The following is a 17,476-nucleotide window of genomic DNA, read 5'->3' on the forward strand; positions in this document are numbered from 1 at the left end:
ATTTTATATTTATTTAAATTTCTGTCTTCACTCTTAATATATTCTACCTCCCAGAAACTGAGAAAAATATCTACATCAGAAGATTATTTCATGACAGAAAGAAAAGTGGTAATGCTAAGAGTGTCTTACTCTAAGGGAGTGTTTATATTCAGTTAAGTCATGATGTTGTATTTTTTTTCTTTAGCCCTACTTTAAATACTTTTTTAAAGGGGTAAATTACTATTAATATATAGTCACATGCTAAGGTAGAATGCTAATGAACTACAATAAGAAAAAACAGTATTGCACCTCCCTGATAGTGCATACCTGATTTAATTGAGCTTCACTTTTTTTTATTACACTTTAAGTTCTGGGGCACATGTGGAGAACATGCAGGTTTGTTACATAGTTATACACGTGCCATGATGGTTCACTGCATCCATCACCCTGCCATGTACATTAGGTACTTCTCCTAATGCTATCTCACCCCTGGTCACCCCACACCCTGACAGGCCCCGATATATGATGCTCCCCTCCCTGTGTCCATGTGTTCTCATTGTTCGGCTCCCACTCATGAGAGAGAACGTGTGGTGTTTGGCTTTCTGTTCTTGTGTTAGTTTGCTGAGAATGATGGTTTCCAGCTTCATCCATGTCCCTGCAAAGGACATGAACTCATCCTTTTTATAGCTGCATAGTATTCTAGGGTGTATATGTGCTACATTTTCTTTATCCAGTCTATCATGGATGGGCATTTGGGTTGGTTCCAAGTCTTTGCTATTGTAAACAGTGCTGCAATAAGCATATGTGCGTATGTGTCTTTATGGTAGAATACTTATAATCCTTTGGGCATATACCCAGTAATGGGATTGCTGAGTCAAGTGGTATTTCTATTTCTAGACCTTTGAGGAGTTACCACACGTCTTCCACAATGTTTGAACTAATTTACCTTCCCACCAACGGTGTCAAAGCGTTTCTATTTCTTCGCATCCTCTCCAGCATTTGTTATCTCCAGATTTTTTAATGATCACCATGATGAGCACTTCTTCATGTTTGTAAGCTGCGTAAATGTCTGCTTTTGAGAAGTGTCTGTTCATATCTTTTGCCCACTTTCTCATGGGATTTTTTTTTTCTTATAAATTTGTTAAAGTTCTTTGTAGATTCTGGATATTAGCCCTGTGTCAGATGGATAGATTGCAAAAATTCCCTCCCATTCTGTAGGTTTCCAGTTCACTCTGATGATAGTTTATTTTGCTGTGCAGAAGCCCTTTAGATTAATTAGGTTGCGTTTGTCTATTTTGGCTTTTGTTGCCATTGCTTTTGGTGTTTTAGTCATGAAGTTCTTGCCCATGCCTATGTCCTGAATAGGATCGCCTAGGTTTTCTTCTAGGGTTTTTATGGTTTTAGGTCTTATGTTTAAATCTTTAATTCATCTTTAGTTAATTTTTGTATAACGTGTAAGGAAGAGATCCATTTTAGCTTTCTGCATATGGCTAGCCAGTTTTCCCAACACCATTTATTAAACAAGGCATTTTTTTCCCCATGGCTTCTTTTTGCCAGGTTTGTCAAAGATCAGATGATTGTAGATGTGTGGCATTATTTCTGAGGCCTCTGTTATGTTCCATTGGTCTATATCTTTGTGTGATGCCTCCAGCTTTGCTTTTTTTTTTTTTTTCCTTAGGATTATCTTGGCTGTGTGGGCTCTTTCTGGGTTTGGTGGGGATAACATTGAATCTATAAATTACTTTGGGCAATATGGCATTTTCACAATATTGATTCTTCCTAATCATAAGCATGGACTGTTTCTCCACCTGTTTGTGTCCTCTCTTATTTCGTTGAGCAGCGGTTTGTAGTTCTCCCTGGAGAGATCCTCACATCCCTTGTTAGTTGTATTCCTAGATATTTTATTATCTTTGTAGCAATTATAATGGAAGTTCACTCATGATTTGGCTCTCTGTTTGTCTGTTGTTGGTGTATAGGAATGCTTGTGATTTCTGCACATCGATTTTGTATCCTGAGACTTGGCTGAAGTTGCTTATCAGCTTAAGGAAATTTGGGGCTAAGATTACGGGGTCTTCTAAATACACAATCATGGCATCTGCAAATAGAGACAATTTGACTTCCTCTTTCTCTAATTGAATATCCTCTATTTCTTTTTCTTGCCTGATTGCCTTGGCCAGAACTTCCAATAACTATATTGAATAGGAGTAGTGAGAGAGGGCATCTTTGTCTTTTGCTGGTTTTCAAAGGGAATGCTTCCAATTTTTGCCCATTCCGTATGATATTGGCTATGGGTTTGTCCTAAATAGCTCTTATTATTTTGAGGTGTATTCCACCAATATCTAGTTTATTGAAAGTTTTTATCATAAAGGACTGTTGAATTTTGCCAAAGGCCTTCTCTGCATCTATTGCAATAATCACATGGTTTTTTGTCTTTGGATCTGTTTATGTGATGGATTACGTTTATTTATTTGTGTATGTTGAACCAGCTGTGCTTCCCAAGGAGGAAGCTGACTTGATCATGATGGATAAGCTTCTTCATGTGCTGTTGGATTCAGTTTGCCATTATTTTATTGAGGATTTTTGCAATAATGTTACAGGAATATTGGCCTGAAATTTTCTTTTTTAGTTGTGTCTCTTCCAGGTTTTGGTACCAGGATGATGTTGGTCTCATGAAATGAGTTAGGGAAAGTTCCCCCTTTTTGTATTGTTTGGAATCATTTCAGAAGGAATGGTACCAACTCCTCTTTGTACCTCTGGTATAGTTCAGCTGTGAACCCATCTGGTCCTAGACTTTTTTTGGTTTGTTGGCTGTTAATTGATCCCTGAATTTCAGACCTTTCTGTTGGTCTATTCAGGGATTCAACTTCTTTCTGGTTTAGTTTTGGGAAGGTGTAAGTGTCCAGGAATTTATTCATTTCTTCTAGATTTTCCAGTGTATTTGCATAGAGATGTTTACATTGTTCTCTGATGGTAGTTTGTATTTTGTGGGATCAGTGGTGATATTCATTTTATCATTTTTTATTGCATCTATTTGATTCTTCTCTCTTTTCATTTTTTAGTAGTCTGGCTAGCAATCTATCTATCTATTTTGTTGATCTTTCCAAAAAAAACCAGCTCCCGATTCATTGATATTTTGGAGGGGTTTTATGTCTCTGTCTCCTTCAGTTCTGCTTTGATCTTATTTATTTCTTATCTTCCGCTAGCTTTTGAATTTGTTTGATCTTGCTCCTCTAGTTCTTTTAATTGTGATGAGAGGGTGTCAATGTTAGATCTTTCCTCCCTTTTCATGTAGGCATTTAGTGCTATAAATTTCCCTCTACTCACTTCTTTAAATGTAGAGATTCTGGTACATTGTTTCTTCATTCTCATTGATGTCAAAGAACATCTTGATTTCTTCCTTTATTTCATTATTTATCCAGTAGTCATTCAGGAGAAGTTTGTTCAGTTTCCAGGTAGTTGTGCAGTTTTGAGTGAGTTTCTTAATCCTGAATTCTAATTTGATTGCACTGTGGCCTAAGAGACTGTTATGATTTCTGTTCTTTTGTATTTGCTGAGGAGTGTTTTACTTCCAATTATGCAGTCAGTTTTAGAATAAGTGAGATGTGGTGCTGAGAAGAATATATATTCTTTGGATTTGCAGTAGAGAGTTCTAGAGGTGTCTATTAGGTCCGCTTGGTCCAGATCTGGGCTCAAGTCCTGGATATCCTTGTTAATTTTCTGTCTCATTGATCTGTATAATATTGGGAGTGGGCTGTTAAAGTTTCCCAGTCTTATTGTGTGGTAGTCTGTGTCTCTTTGTAGGTCTCTAAGAACTTGCTTTATGAATCTGGGTGCTCCTGTATTAGATGTATAGTTATTTAAGATAGTTAGCTTTGGCCGGGCGCGGTGGCTCAAGCCTGTAATCCCAGCACTTTGGGAGGCCGAGGCGGGTGGATCACGAGGTCAAGAGATCGAGACCCTCCTGGTCAACATGGTGAAACCCCGTCTCTACTAAAAATACAAAAATTAGCTGGGCGTGGTGGCGCGTGCCTGTAATCCCAGCTACTCAGGAGGCTGAGGCAGGAGAATTGCCTGAACCCAGGAGGCGGAGGTTGCAGTGAGCCGAGATCGTGCCATTGCACTCCAGCCTGGGTAACAAGAGCGAAACTCCGTCTCAAAAAAAAAAAAAAAAAAAAAAAAGATAGTTAGCTTTTCTTGTTACGTTGATCCCCTTACCATTATGTAATGCCCTTTTGTCTCTTTTGAACTTTGTTGGTTTAAAGTCTGTTTTATCAGCGACTAGGATTGCAACCCCTGCTTTTTTTTCTTTCCAATTACTTGGTAAATATTCCTTCATACCTTTATTTTGAGCTTTTGTGTGTCTTTGCACATGAGATGGGTCTCCTGAATACAGCACACCAAAGGATCTTGACTCCTTATCCAATTTGCCAGTCTCTGTCTTTCAATTGGGGCATTTAGCCCATTTATATTTAAGATTAATATTGTTATGTGTGAATTTGATCTTGTCATTATGATGCTAGCTGGTTATTTTACTTGTTAGTTGATGCATATTCTTTATAGCATTGATGATCTTTACAATTTGATAGGTTTTTGCAGTGGCTGATATCGGTTGTTCCTTTCCATGCTTCTTTCAGGAGCTCTTGTAAGGCAGGCCTGCTGGTGACAAAATCTCTCGGCAGTTGCTTTTCCATAAAGGATTTTATTTCTCCTTTGCTTATGAAGCTTAGTTTGGCTGGATATGAAATTCTAGGTTGAAAATTATTTGCTTTAAGGATGTTGAATATCGGCCCCCACTCTCTTCTGGCTTGTACAGTTTCTGCTGAGAAAATTGCTGTGAGTCTGATGGGCTACCATTTGTGGGTAACCTGACCTTTGTGTCCGGCTGTTCTTAGCATTTTTTTCCTTCATTTCAACCCTGGTGAATCTGATGATTACGTGTCTTGGGGTAGCTCTTCTTGAGAAGTATCTTTGTGGTGGTCTCTGTATTTCCTGAATTTGAATGTTGTCCGACCTTGGTATATTGGGGAAGTTATCCTGGATATCCTAAAGAGTCTTTTCCAGCTTGGTTTTATTCTCCCCATCACTTTCAGGTACAGCAATCATAGATTTGGCCTTTTCAAGTAATCCCATATTTCTTAGAGGCTTTGTTCATTTCTTTTCACTCTTTTACCTAATCTTGTCTTCTCAGTTTATTTCATTGTGTTGATCTTGAATCTCTGATATCTTTTCTTCTGCTTGATTGATTCAGCTATTAAAACTTGCGTTTTCTTCACAAAGTTCTCATGCTGTGTTTTTCAGCTCCATCAAGTCATTTATATTCTTCTCTAACTTGGTTATTCTAGTTATCATTTCATCTCACCTTTTTTCAAGATTCTTAGCTTCCTTGCATTGGGTTAGAACATGCTCCTTTACCTTGGAAAAGTTTATTGCTCATCTTCTGAAGCCTTCTTCTGTCAATTTGTCAAATTCATTCTTCATCCAGTTTTGTTCCCTTGCTGGTGAGGAGTTCTGATCCCTTGGAGGAGAATAGGCATTCTAGCTTTTGGAATTTTCACCTTTTTTGTACTGATTTCTTCCATATTTGTGGATTTATCTACCTTTCGTCTTTGAAGTAGGTTACCTTTGGATGGGGTCTTTGAGTGGATGTCCTTTCTGTTGATGTTGAGACTATTTCTTTTTGTTTCTTAGTTTTCCTTCTAACAGTCAGGCCTCCTTGCTGCAGGTCAGCTGGAGTTTTCTGGAGGGCCACTCCAGACCCTGCTTGCCTAGGAATCACCAGCAGGGGCTGCATAACAGCAAATATGGCTGCCTGTTCTTTCCTCTGGTAGCTTCATCCCTGAAGGGTACCTGCCACATGCCAGCCAGAGCTCTCCTGTATAAGGTGTCTGTTGGACCCTACTGGGAGGTATCTCCCAGTCAGAATACACGGGGGTCTAGGAGCCACTTGAGGAGGCATTCTGTCCCTTATCCAAGCTGGAGTGCTATGCTGGGAGATATGCTGCTTTTTTCAGAGCTTCCAGGCAGGGATGCTAAAGCTGTACCCACAACAGCCCCTTTTCCTGGGTGCTCTGTTCCAAGAAGGTGGGGGCTTTATTTATAAGTTCCTGATGGGTTCCTGCCTTTTTTTGTGCCTGCAGAGGCCTTGCTGAGCTGCCATGGGCTCCGCCCAGTTTGAACTTCCCAGTGATTTTGTTTACACTGTAATACAACTGCCTGCTTGAGCCTCAGCAATGATGGGCACCCCTCCCCACACCGAGCTTGAATGTCCCAACTCAAGCTCAGACTGCTGTACTGGTTGGGAGAATTTCAAGCCAGTGGATCTTAGCTTGCTGGTCTTCATGGGGGTGGGACTCACCAAGCCAGATCACTTGGCTCCCTGGCTTCAGTCCCCTTTGCAGGTAACTGAGCGGTCTGTCTAACTGGTGTTCCAGACACCACCAGGGTATTAAAAAAAAAAAAAAACTGCTGTGGCTAGCTCGATGTCTTCCCAAATGACCTCCCGTTTTTGTGCTGGAAAAACAGGGCCCTGGTGTTGTAGGCACCAGAGGGAATCTCCTGGTCTGCGAGTTGTCCATGAGAAAAGCACAGTGTCTGGGCCGGAGTGCAGGGAACAGTCCCTAATGGATTTCCTTGGCTAAGAGAGGGAGTTTTCTGGCCTCTTTCACTTCCCAGGTGAGGTGACGTCCCAACCTGCTTCAGCTCACCCTCCTTGGGCTGCATCCGCTGTCCAACCAGTCCAAATGAGATGAACCAGCTACCTCAGCTGGAAATGTGGAGATCACTTCCCTTCTGTGTCGGTCTCACTGGGAGCTGCGCACTGGAGCTGTTCCTTTTCAGCCATCTTGTGAGCAACCCCTGAGCTTCACTTCATTTTGTTTAACAGATACTGTGTTTTTTACAAATTCAAGGTTTGTGACAACCCTGTGTTAAGCAAGTCTATCAGCACCATTTTTCCAACGCCTTTTGTTCACATTTTATCTCTGTATCACATTCTGCTAATTCCCACAATATTTAAACTTTATTATTATTATTATTATATTTGTTTTGATGATTTGTGATCAGTGGTCTTTGCTGTTGTAATTATTTTGGAGTGGCATGAATCTCACCCATATGAAACTGCAAACTTAATTGATGAATGTTCATGTTCTGACTGCTCCACACACTAGCCTTCCCCATTTCTCTCCCTCTCTTTGGGCCTCCCTATTCCCTAAGATGCAATAATTTTGAAATTAGGCCAATTAATAACCCTACAATAGTATCTAAGTGTTCAAGTAAAAGAAACACTTGCATATCTCTCTTTAAGTCAAAAGCTAGAAATGATTAAACTTAATGAGAAAGCCATGTCAAAAGCCAAAAGAGGCCAAATGTTAAGCCTCTTGTGCCAATTAGCCAAGCTGCGAATGCAAAGAAAAAACCTGAAAGAATTAGTGCTACTGCAGTGACTACATAAATGATAAGTGAAACAAAATGGCTGATATAGAAAAAGCTTTCATAGTCTGGACTGAAGATCCAACAGGCCACAACATTCCATTAGGCCAAAGCCTAATCCAGAGCAAAACCCTAGCTCTCCTCAGTTCTGTGATGGCTAAGAGAGGTGAGGAAGCTGGAAAAGAAAAGTTGGAAGCCAGCAGAGGTTGGTTCACGGGATTTAAGGAAAGAAGCCATCTCCATAACGTAACAGCACCGGGTGAAGCAGCAAATGTTGATGTAGAAGCTGCAGCAAGTTATCCAGAAGATCTAGTTAGGATCTTTGATAAATGTGGCTACAGTAACAGATTCTCAGTGGAGATGAAACAGCCCCTATATTGGAAGAAGTGTCATCCAGGACTTAAATTATTAGAGAGGAGAAATCAATGTCTGGCTTCAAAGCTTCAAAGAACAGGCTGACTCTCTCTTTAGGGGCTAATCAAACAAGTAACTTTATTTTATTTTTTATTTTGTTACACCTTAAGTTCTACAGTACATGTGCAGAATGTGCAGGTTTGTTACATAGGTATACACACGCCATGGTGGTGTGCTGCATCCGTCCCCCCATCATCTACATTAGGTATTTCTCCTACTGTTAGCCCTTCTCAATCCCCGCACCTGCTACTATCCCTCCCCTAGCCACCCCACCCCCCAACAGGCCCAGGTGCGTGATGTGTCCCTCACTGTGTCCGTGTGTTCTCATTGTTCAACACCCACTTATGAATGAGAACATGCGGTGTTTGGTTTTCTGTTCTTGTGTTAGTTTGCTGAGAATGACGGTTTCCAGCTTCATCCATGTCCCTCAAGCCGATAACTTTAAATGGAAGTCAGTGCTCACTTACCTATTCTGAAAATCTTGAAGGTTGATCTATAGAAATCATTTAATCTGAGTGTCAGAAAAAAAATTGAACAGAGCCTCAGAGACTGTGTGAGACATAATTCAAACAATGGCTGATTTCTCATCAGAAATCACTGAAGCCAGAAGGAAATGACCTATGATGTTTTAAGTATGAAAAGTAGCTGTCAACCGAGAATTCTATAAAAATAACTATTAAATTTCTATTAAATATTCTATAAAAATAACCTCTTTGGGAATAAAAGTGAAGTGAAACTCTCAGAACAAAACCAATCACATTTATTGCCACCAAACCTTCTCTAAAAGAATTGCCAAAGGAAGTTCTTCAAACAGGAGGGGAGTGATACCGGAAAGAAACTTAAAACAGCATTGTGTTTTTAAAATATGCTTGTTGTTTAAAATACTGTGGTTATGGAGGGTTTAATGTATGGAGACGTAACATGTAAGACAATGACAGAGTAAAGGGGTTAGTATGGTGCCACCTAATTTTTGAAGTAGAAAAATATGTTTTCTAACTTGACTGAAAAGTTTGATGTGTGTACTATAATGTCTAAAGAAGCCATTAAAAACACTGTTCAAAATAATATAGTCAAAACATAATAGATAAGCTAACATGAAATACTAAAATATGTTCAAATGATCCAAAAGAAGGCAGAGAAAGAGAAGTAGAGTAATGAAAAGTGGGAGTAAGCATATAATAAAATGGTGACCTAAATCCAAACATAAACAAATTCAAACATGTCGATAATGTTATAAAATGTAAATGGTCTAAACATACAAATTAAAAGATCGAATTGTTTAAAAAATTATCCAATTTTATGCTCTCTACATGTAATTTACTTCAAATATAATTACATATGTAAGCTAAAAATGAAAAGGTGGAAAAAATATTTATTATCAAAAGAAAGCTGGACTGGCTACAATAACATCAGATCAAGTAGATTTTAGAGTGTAGAGAAATTTCGGGAATGAAGAGGTACATTACAAAATGATAAAAGGGTCAAATCACCAGGAAGAAAACAATTTTAAATGTGTATGCAACTAAAAACAGCTTTGGCCGGGCGCGGTGGCTCAAGCCTGTAATCCCAGCACTTTGGGAGGCCGAGGCGGGTGGATCACGAGGTTGAGAGATCGAGACCATCCTGGTCAACATGGTGAAACCCCGTCTCTACAAAAAACACAAAAAATTAGCTGGGCATGGTGGCGCGTGCCTGTAATCCCAGCTACTCAGGAGGCTGAGGCAGGAGAATTACCTGAACCCAGGAGGTGGAGGTTGCGGTGAGCCGAGATCGCGCCATTGCACTCCAGCCTGGGTGACAAGAGCGAAACTCCGTCTAAAAAAAAAAAAAAAAAAGCTTTGGAATATGTGAAGAAAAAATGAATAGACTGGTAGAAATAGATCTATGATAATCGTGGGATACTTCAATAATCCTTTCTCTTAGTAATCTATGTAACCTGTAAACAGATGATCAGCAAGGATATGAGAGAACGTAAAAGGCTATCAACCAGTTACATCTAACTGACCTCTATAAGTCATTCAATCCTACAACAACAAAATAATGATACTCTTTTCAAGTGCATATAAAATATACATCAATATAGACCATATCGTTTGTTTTAAAACAAACATGAGTAGATTCAAAAGAATTGAAATCATACAAAATATGTTATTTAACCATGAAGGAATTAAACTACCCATCAATAACACATTTAAGCATTTCCAAACACTTAGAAATTAAACACACTTTTAAATAAGCCACGGATCAAAAAGGATGATTCAAGAAATTAAAACATTTGTAAGTATCGAAAATGAGAATGCAGCATTAAATATGTGCAATGCAGCCAGCAGCACTCAAAGGGAAATCTATAGCATTTCATTAGAAAGGAAATCTCAAGTCAATCATCTATGCTTCTATGTTAAGAAACTACAAAAAGAGGAGCAAATTAAACCTAAAGAAAACATGAAAATAAATAATGAAGATAGAGCAGAAATAAATGAACTGAAAATAAAACAGAGAACATCAATAAGCAAAAAGCTCGTTCTTAGAAAACCCTACCATAGATCTGCAAGGGGGTCTAAGCCTTGGTTCGAACTTGCTTTGATTTTTATATCTTGTCTCCTTCCTGATTCTGGCTTAGTTATTAGGTAATTCCTGCTACTACAAATAGAGAACACTCTATATGGTAAAACCAGTTTTCTATGGCAGTATCTAGGAATCTGGGGATATTTTTGGTTGGCCATGGCAAATGAACCAGTTAGAAGACGGACATGTGGAACTAGAGAGAAAATAAACAGGAGCATTGAAGTTGTTTTTTTTTTTTTTTTGTTATGGAGAACGTGGTCTAGTAGACACCTAGGTAAACATGTAAGAATTACATATGCTTAAATCAAGACACATTTAGAACTTTAAAAAAAGGTGATATTTTACAAAATTAATTTAAAAGAATAAAAGTATTAAAATTTGTATTTGTATTTGTTTGTATTTCTACTTCAAAATGATTTCTTATTAGTAAAAGTGATGCCTAAAGTTTCATAGAACATCCATTCTCTAAAAATGCCAAGGCAATGTGTTTCAAACTGTAAGGAGGTCTCCAAAGTTTTTAAAAGTTTGTGGGTTTTGCTTCAAAAATTCACATTTTAGAAATCTGGAATGGCTAGATTTCAACAGTACTGATAACTTCACTTCCTAATCTTATGTAAGGATTAAATGGTATACTGTATCCCATCCTAATGTAGAATGTACAGTAGGTAATGTAAAGAAAAGTGGGAGAATTGAACAGTATCCACAGTTGATATAAGTACCCCCAAATCAAAAAAACTTTCATTGTAATCAATCTTTCATTAACTTTGTGAATGAATATAATAAGATAGTATCTTTTTATGTGTCAGTGCTCACTAGCTCATTTAGCCAATCAAAATTAAATGGCAGTGATTGAAAATGGGTTCACTAATAGCAAAATAAAATAATGAAAATTATAGTGAATGCAAATTCTGGTTAATTATACAAAATAACTAAATTAGCTATTATAATATGAAGAAGGTAATTTCTTTTCTGATATCTCTCTCCTAATCCATAAACAGTGCATAAAAATGCAACTAATTTTTGTATATTGATTTTGTATCCTGACCTTTCATGAATTAGTTGCATTTCAATAATCTTTTAAATTATTCTGAAAATAAATTTTATACCGAATTCTGCTTCTAACATAGTGGAATACTTTCCAGTAGACCAACCCTCACACAGACGATGGCTATAAATTCTGGACAACGACAAGAAATGAGTAGAATTAGATGTAATTAGCAGGGGAGTTAATACTTGGTAGGAGGTGGAGGCATAAAGTGAGTTTTTGATTTGGGAGAGAAATCTTCAGGGGAGGCTATGATCACAGCACAGGGCCTAAAACTCTGACAGAAAGTCTGCTATTTCTATGGACTAAAGGAAAAAATGACAGTGCATGGGGCAACCAAAGCCTCTGAAGAGTGAAGGGAGAGAATGGGAGTCTAAAATTCTGGTGGGTAATAACAAACTTCTCTGAGCTAAAGGAGCATGTCCTAACCCGATACAAAGAAACTAAGAACTTGAAAAAAGTTTAGTTGAAGTGCTAACTAGAATAACCAGCTTACAGAAAAATATAAATGACTTGATGGAGCTGAAAAACACAGCACAAGAACATCTCAAAGCATACACAAGTTTCAATCACCAAATAGATCAAGCAGAAGAAAGGATATCAGAAACTGAAGATCAACTCAATGAAATAAAATGTGAAGGCAAGATTAGAGGAAAAAGAGTGAAAAGAAATGAACAAAGCCTCTAAGAAATATGAGATTGTGTGAAAAGACCTAATCTACATTTGATCGGTGTACCTGAATTTGACAGGGAGAATGAAACCATGTTGGAAAACACTCTTCAGGATATTATCCAGGAGAACCTTCCCAACTTGGCAAGACAGGTTAATATTCAAATCCAGGAAATACAGAGAACATCACAAAGATATTCCTCAAGAAGAGCTACCCCAAGGTACATAATTGTCAAGATTCACCAGGGTTGAAATAAAGGAAAATAAAGCGAAGGACAACAAGAAAGGTCAAGTTACCCACAAAGTTACCCATTAGACTCACAGCAGATTTCTTGGCAGAATCCCTGCAAGCCAGAAGAGACTGGGGACCAATATTCAACATCCTTAAAGAAAATAACTTTCAACCAAGAATTTTATATCCAGTCAAACTAAGCTTCATAAGCAAAAGAGAAATAAAATCCTTTATGGACAAGCAATTGCTGAGAGATTTTGTCACCACCGGGCCTGCCTTACAAGAGCTTCTGAAGGAAGCACTAAGCATGGAAAGGAACAACCAGTACCAGTCACTCCCAAAACATCCCAAATGGTAAAGACCATAGACACAATGAATAAAATGTGTCAACTAACAGGCAAAACACTCAGCTAGTATCAAAATGGCAGGATCAAATTCACACATAACAATATTAATCTTAAATATAGATGGGCTAAATGTCCCAATCAAAAGACACAGACGGTCAAATTGGATAAAGAGTCAAGCCCCATTGGTGTGCTGTATTCAGGAGACCCATCTCATGTGCAAAGACACACATAGACTCAAAATAAAGGGATGAAGATTTACCAAGCAAATGGAGAACAACAACAACAAAAAAGCAGAGGTTGCGATTCTAGCCTCTGACAAAACAAATTTTAAGCCAACAAAGATCAAAAGAGACAAAAAAGGTCATTACATAATGGTAAAGGGATCAATGCAACAAGAAGAGGCAACTATTCTAAATATATATGCACCAATACAGGAGCACCCAGATGTGTAAAGCAAGTTCTTAATGACCTACAAATAGACTTAGACTCCCAAACAATAAGAGTGGAAAACTGTAACACTCCATTGTCAATATTAGACAGATCAACGAGACAGAAAATTAACAAGGATATCCAGGACTTGAACTCAAGCCTGGACCAAGCAAACCTAATAGACATTTACAGAACTCTCCACCCCAAATCCGCAGAATATGCATTCTTCTCAGCACCACATCTCACTCTAAAATTGACCACATAATTGGAAGTAAATAACTCATCAGCAAATGCAGTAGAACAGAAATCATAACAAACAGTCTCACAGACCACAGTACAATCAAATTAGAACTCAGGATGAAGATACTCACTGAAAAGTGCACAACTACATGGAAACTGAGCAACCTGATCCTGAATGACTACTGGATAAATAATGAAATAAAGGCAGAAATAAAGATGTTCTTCAAAAATAGTGAGAACAAAGACACAATGTACCAAAAATATCTGGGACACATTTAAAGCAGTGTCTAGAGGGAAATTTATGTCAATATATGCCTGTGTGAGAAGGGAGGAAAGATCTAAAATTGACACCCTCTCATCACAAAAGAACTAGAAGCAAGATCAAACAAATTCAAAAGCTAGCAGAAGACAAGAAATAACTAAGATCAGAACAAAACTGAAGGAGATAGAGACATAAAAAACCCTAGAAAAAAATCAATGAATCCAGGAGGTGGTTTTTTGAAAAGATCAACAAAATAGATACACTGCTAGCCAGACTTAAAAAAGAAAAGAGAGAAGAATCAAACAGATTCAATTAAAAAATGATAAAATGAATATCACCACTGATTCCACAGAAATACAAACTACAATCAGAGATTACTACGAACACCTCTATGCATGTAAACCAGTAAATCTAGAAGAAATGGATAAATGCCTGGACACTTACACCTTCCCAAGACTAAACCAGGAAGAAGTTGAATTCCTGAATAGACCAACAACAAGGTCTGAAATTCAGGCAGTAATTAATAGCCTACCAACCAAAAAAGTCCAGGACTAGATCAGTTCACAGATGAATTCTATCAGACTTACAAAGAGGAGCTGGTACCATTCCTTCTGAAACAATTCCAAACAATACAAAAAGAGGGAATCCTCCCTAACTCCTTTTATGAGACCAACATCATCCTGGTTCCAAAACCTGGCAGAGACACAACTAAAAAAGAAAATTTCAGGTCAATATCGCACATCAAAAAGCTTATCCATCACAATCAAGTCAGCTTCATCCCAGGGATGCAAGGCTGGTAGAACGTATGCAAATCTATAAAGTAATCCATCACATAAATGGAACCAAAGACAACACATGATTATCTCAATAGATGCAGAGAAAGCCTTTGACAAAATTCAACAGCCTTATATGCTAAAAACTCTCAATAAACTGGATATTGATGAAATGTATCTTAAGATAATAAGAGCTATTTATGACAAACTCGCAGCCAATGTCATACTGAATGGGCAAAAACTGGAAACAGTCCCTTTGAAAACTGGCACTAGACAAGGGTGCCCTCTCTCACCACTCCTATTCAACATGGCATTGGAAGTTCTAGCCAGAGCAATCAGGCAAGAAAAAGAAGTAAAGGGTATTCAATTAGGAAAAGAGTAAGTCAAATGGTCTCTATTTGCAGATGACATGATTGTATATTTAGAAGACCCCGTCATTTCAGCCCAAAATCTCCTTAAGCTGATAAGCACTTCAGGAAAGTCTCAGGATACAAAATCAATGTGCAAAAATCACAAGCATTCCTATACACCAACAACAGACAAACAGTGAAATCATGAGTGAATTCCCATTACAATTGCTACAAAGAGAATAAAATACCTAAGAATACAACTAAAAAGGTGTGTGAAGGACCTCTTCAAGGAGAACTACAAAACACTGCTCAAGGAAATAAAAGAAGACACAAACAGATGGAAAACCATTCCATACTCATGGTTAGGAAGAATCAATATCGTGAAAATGGCCATACTGCCCAAAATAATTTATAGATTCAATGCTATTCCCATCAAGCTACCATTGACCTTCTTCACAGAACTGAAAAAAACCACCTTAAACTTCATATGAGAACAAAAAGAGCCCACATAGCCAAGACGATCCTAAGCAAAAAACCAAACAAACAAACAAAGCTGGAGGCATCATGCTACCTCACTTCAAAGTATACTACAAGGCTACAGTTACCAAAACAGCATGGTACTGGTACCAAGACAGAGATATAGACCAGTGAAACAGAACAGAGGCCTCGGAAGTAACGCCACACATCTACAACCGTCTGATCTTTGACAAACCTGACAAAAACAGGCAATGGGGTAAGGATTCCCTGTTTAATAAATGGTGTTGGGAAAACTGGCTAGCAGTGTGCCAAAAGCAGAAACTGGACTCCTTCCTTACAACTTATACAAAAATTAACTCCAGATGGATTAAAGACTTAAACATAAGACCTAACACCATAAAAACCCCAGAAGAAAACCTAGGCAAAACCATTCAGGACCTAAGCATAGGCAAGGACTTCATGACTAAAACACCAAAAGCTTTGGCAACAAAAGCCAAAATAGACAAATGGGATCTAGTTAAACTTAAGAGCTTCTGCATAGCAAAAGAAATAATCATTAGAGAGAACCGGCAACCAACAGGGGAGATAAAATGTTTGCAATCTAAGCACCTGACACTGAGCTAATATCCAGGATCTACGAAGAACTTAAATTTAAAAGAAAAAAACGAACAACCTTATCAAAAAGTGGGCAAAAGGTATGAACAGACACTTCTCAAAAGAAGACATTTATGTAGCCAAGAAACATATGAAAAAGTGCTCATCTTCACTGGTCATTAGAGAAATGCACACCAAAACCACATTGAGATACCATCTCACACCAATTAGAATGGTGATCATTAAAAAATCTGGAGACAACAGATGCTGGAGAGGTTGTGGAGAAATAGGAACACTCTTACACAGTTGGTGGGAGTGAAAGTTAGTTCAACCACTGTGGAAGACAGTGTGGCGATTCCTCAAGGGTCTAGAAACAGAAATACCATGTGACCCAGCAATCCCATTACTGGGTATATACCCAAAGAATTATAAATTGTTCTATTACAAAAACACATGCACATGTATGTTCATTGTGGCACTGTGTGCATTAGCAAAGACTTGGAACCAACCCAAATGTCCATCAATGATAGACTGGGTAAAGAAAATGTGGCACATATATACCATGGAATACTATGCAGCCATAAAAAAGGATTAGTTCATGTCCTTTGCAGGGACGTGGATGAAGCTGGAAACCATCATTCTCAGCAAACTGACACAAGAACAGAAAATCAGACACCACATGTTCTCATTCATAAGTGGGTGTTGTACAATGAGAACACATGGACACAGGGAGGGGACCATCACATAACAAAGCCTGTTGGGTGGTGGGGAAGCTAGGGGAGGGATAGCAGGGGCTGAGGGGATTTGGGCAGGATAACATTAGAATTATCTAATGTAGGTGACAGAGGGATGGATTCAGCAAACCACCATGGCATGTGTATACCTATGTAACAATCCTGCACAATCTGCACATGTACCCCAGAACGTAAAGTATAATGAAAGTACTCGCTTCAGAAGCACATATACTAAAATTGGAACGATACAGAGAAGATTAGCATGGCCCCTGCACAACGATGACACACAGATTTGTGAAGCGTTCCATATTTTTAGCAGTCATTAGAGTAAATCGGCAACCAACCGATTTCCATTTGACCCAGCAATCCCATTACTAGGTATATATCCAAAGGAATATAAATTGGTCTACTATAAGGACACATGCACACGAATGTTCATTGCAGCATGGTTTACAATAGCAGAGACCTGGAACCAACCCAAATACCCATCAATGATAGACTGGACAGGGAAAATGTGGCACATATACACCATGGAATATTATGCAGCCATCAAAAATGTTGAGTTTGTGTCCTTTGTAGGGACATGGATCAACCTGGAAACCATCATTCTCAGCAATCTGACACAAGAACAGAAAATCAAACACCGCATGTTCTCACTCATAGGTGGGTGCTGAACGATGAGAACACACGGACGCGGGGAGGGGAGCACTACACACTGGGGTCTGTTAGGGGGAAACAGGGGAAGGACAGCGGCGGGTGGGGAGTTTGGGAGAGACAGCAGGGGGAGAAATGCCAGATACAGGTGACGGGGAGGAAGGCAGCAAATCACACTGCCACGTGTGTACCTATGCGACAATCTTGCATGTTCTTCACATGTACCCCCAAACCTAAAATGCAACAAAAAAAATTAAAAAAAAATTTAAGTATAATGAAAAAAT

At 38.5% G+C, this 17,476-nt stretch overlaps 1 non-coding gene across 1 annotated transcript; it reads left to right on the top strand.

The window, feature by feature from the left end:
• Positions 1 to 16,745: 16,745 nt before the first annotated feature.
• LOC120368494 (U6 spliceosomal RNA) lies at positions 16,746 to 16,852 on the top strand. Its single transcript, XR_005582605.2, has one exon. It is a non-coding gene; the product is annotated as a U6 spliceosomal RNA (small nuclear RNA).
• Positions 16,853 to 17,476: the final 624 nt, after the last annotated feature.

This window comes from Saimiri boliviensis, chromosome 18 (assembly GCF_048565385.1).
Source record: "Saimiri boliviensis isolate mSaiBol1 chromosome 18, mSaiBol1.pri, whole genome shotgun sequence".
Taxonomy (NCBI): domain Eukaryota; kingdom Metazoa; phylum Chordata; class Mammalia; order Primates; family Cebidae; genus Saimiri; species Saimiri boliviensis.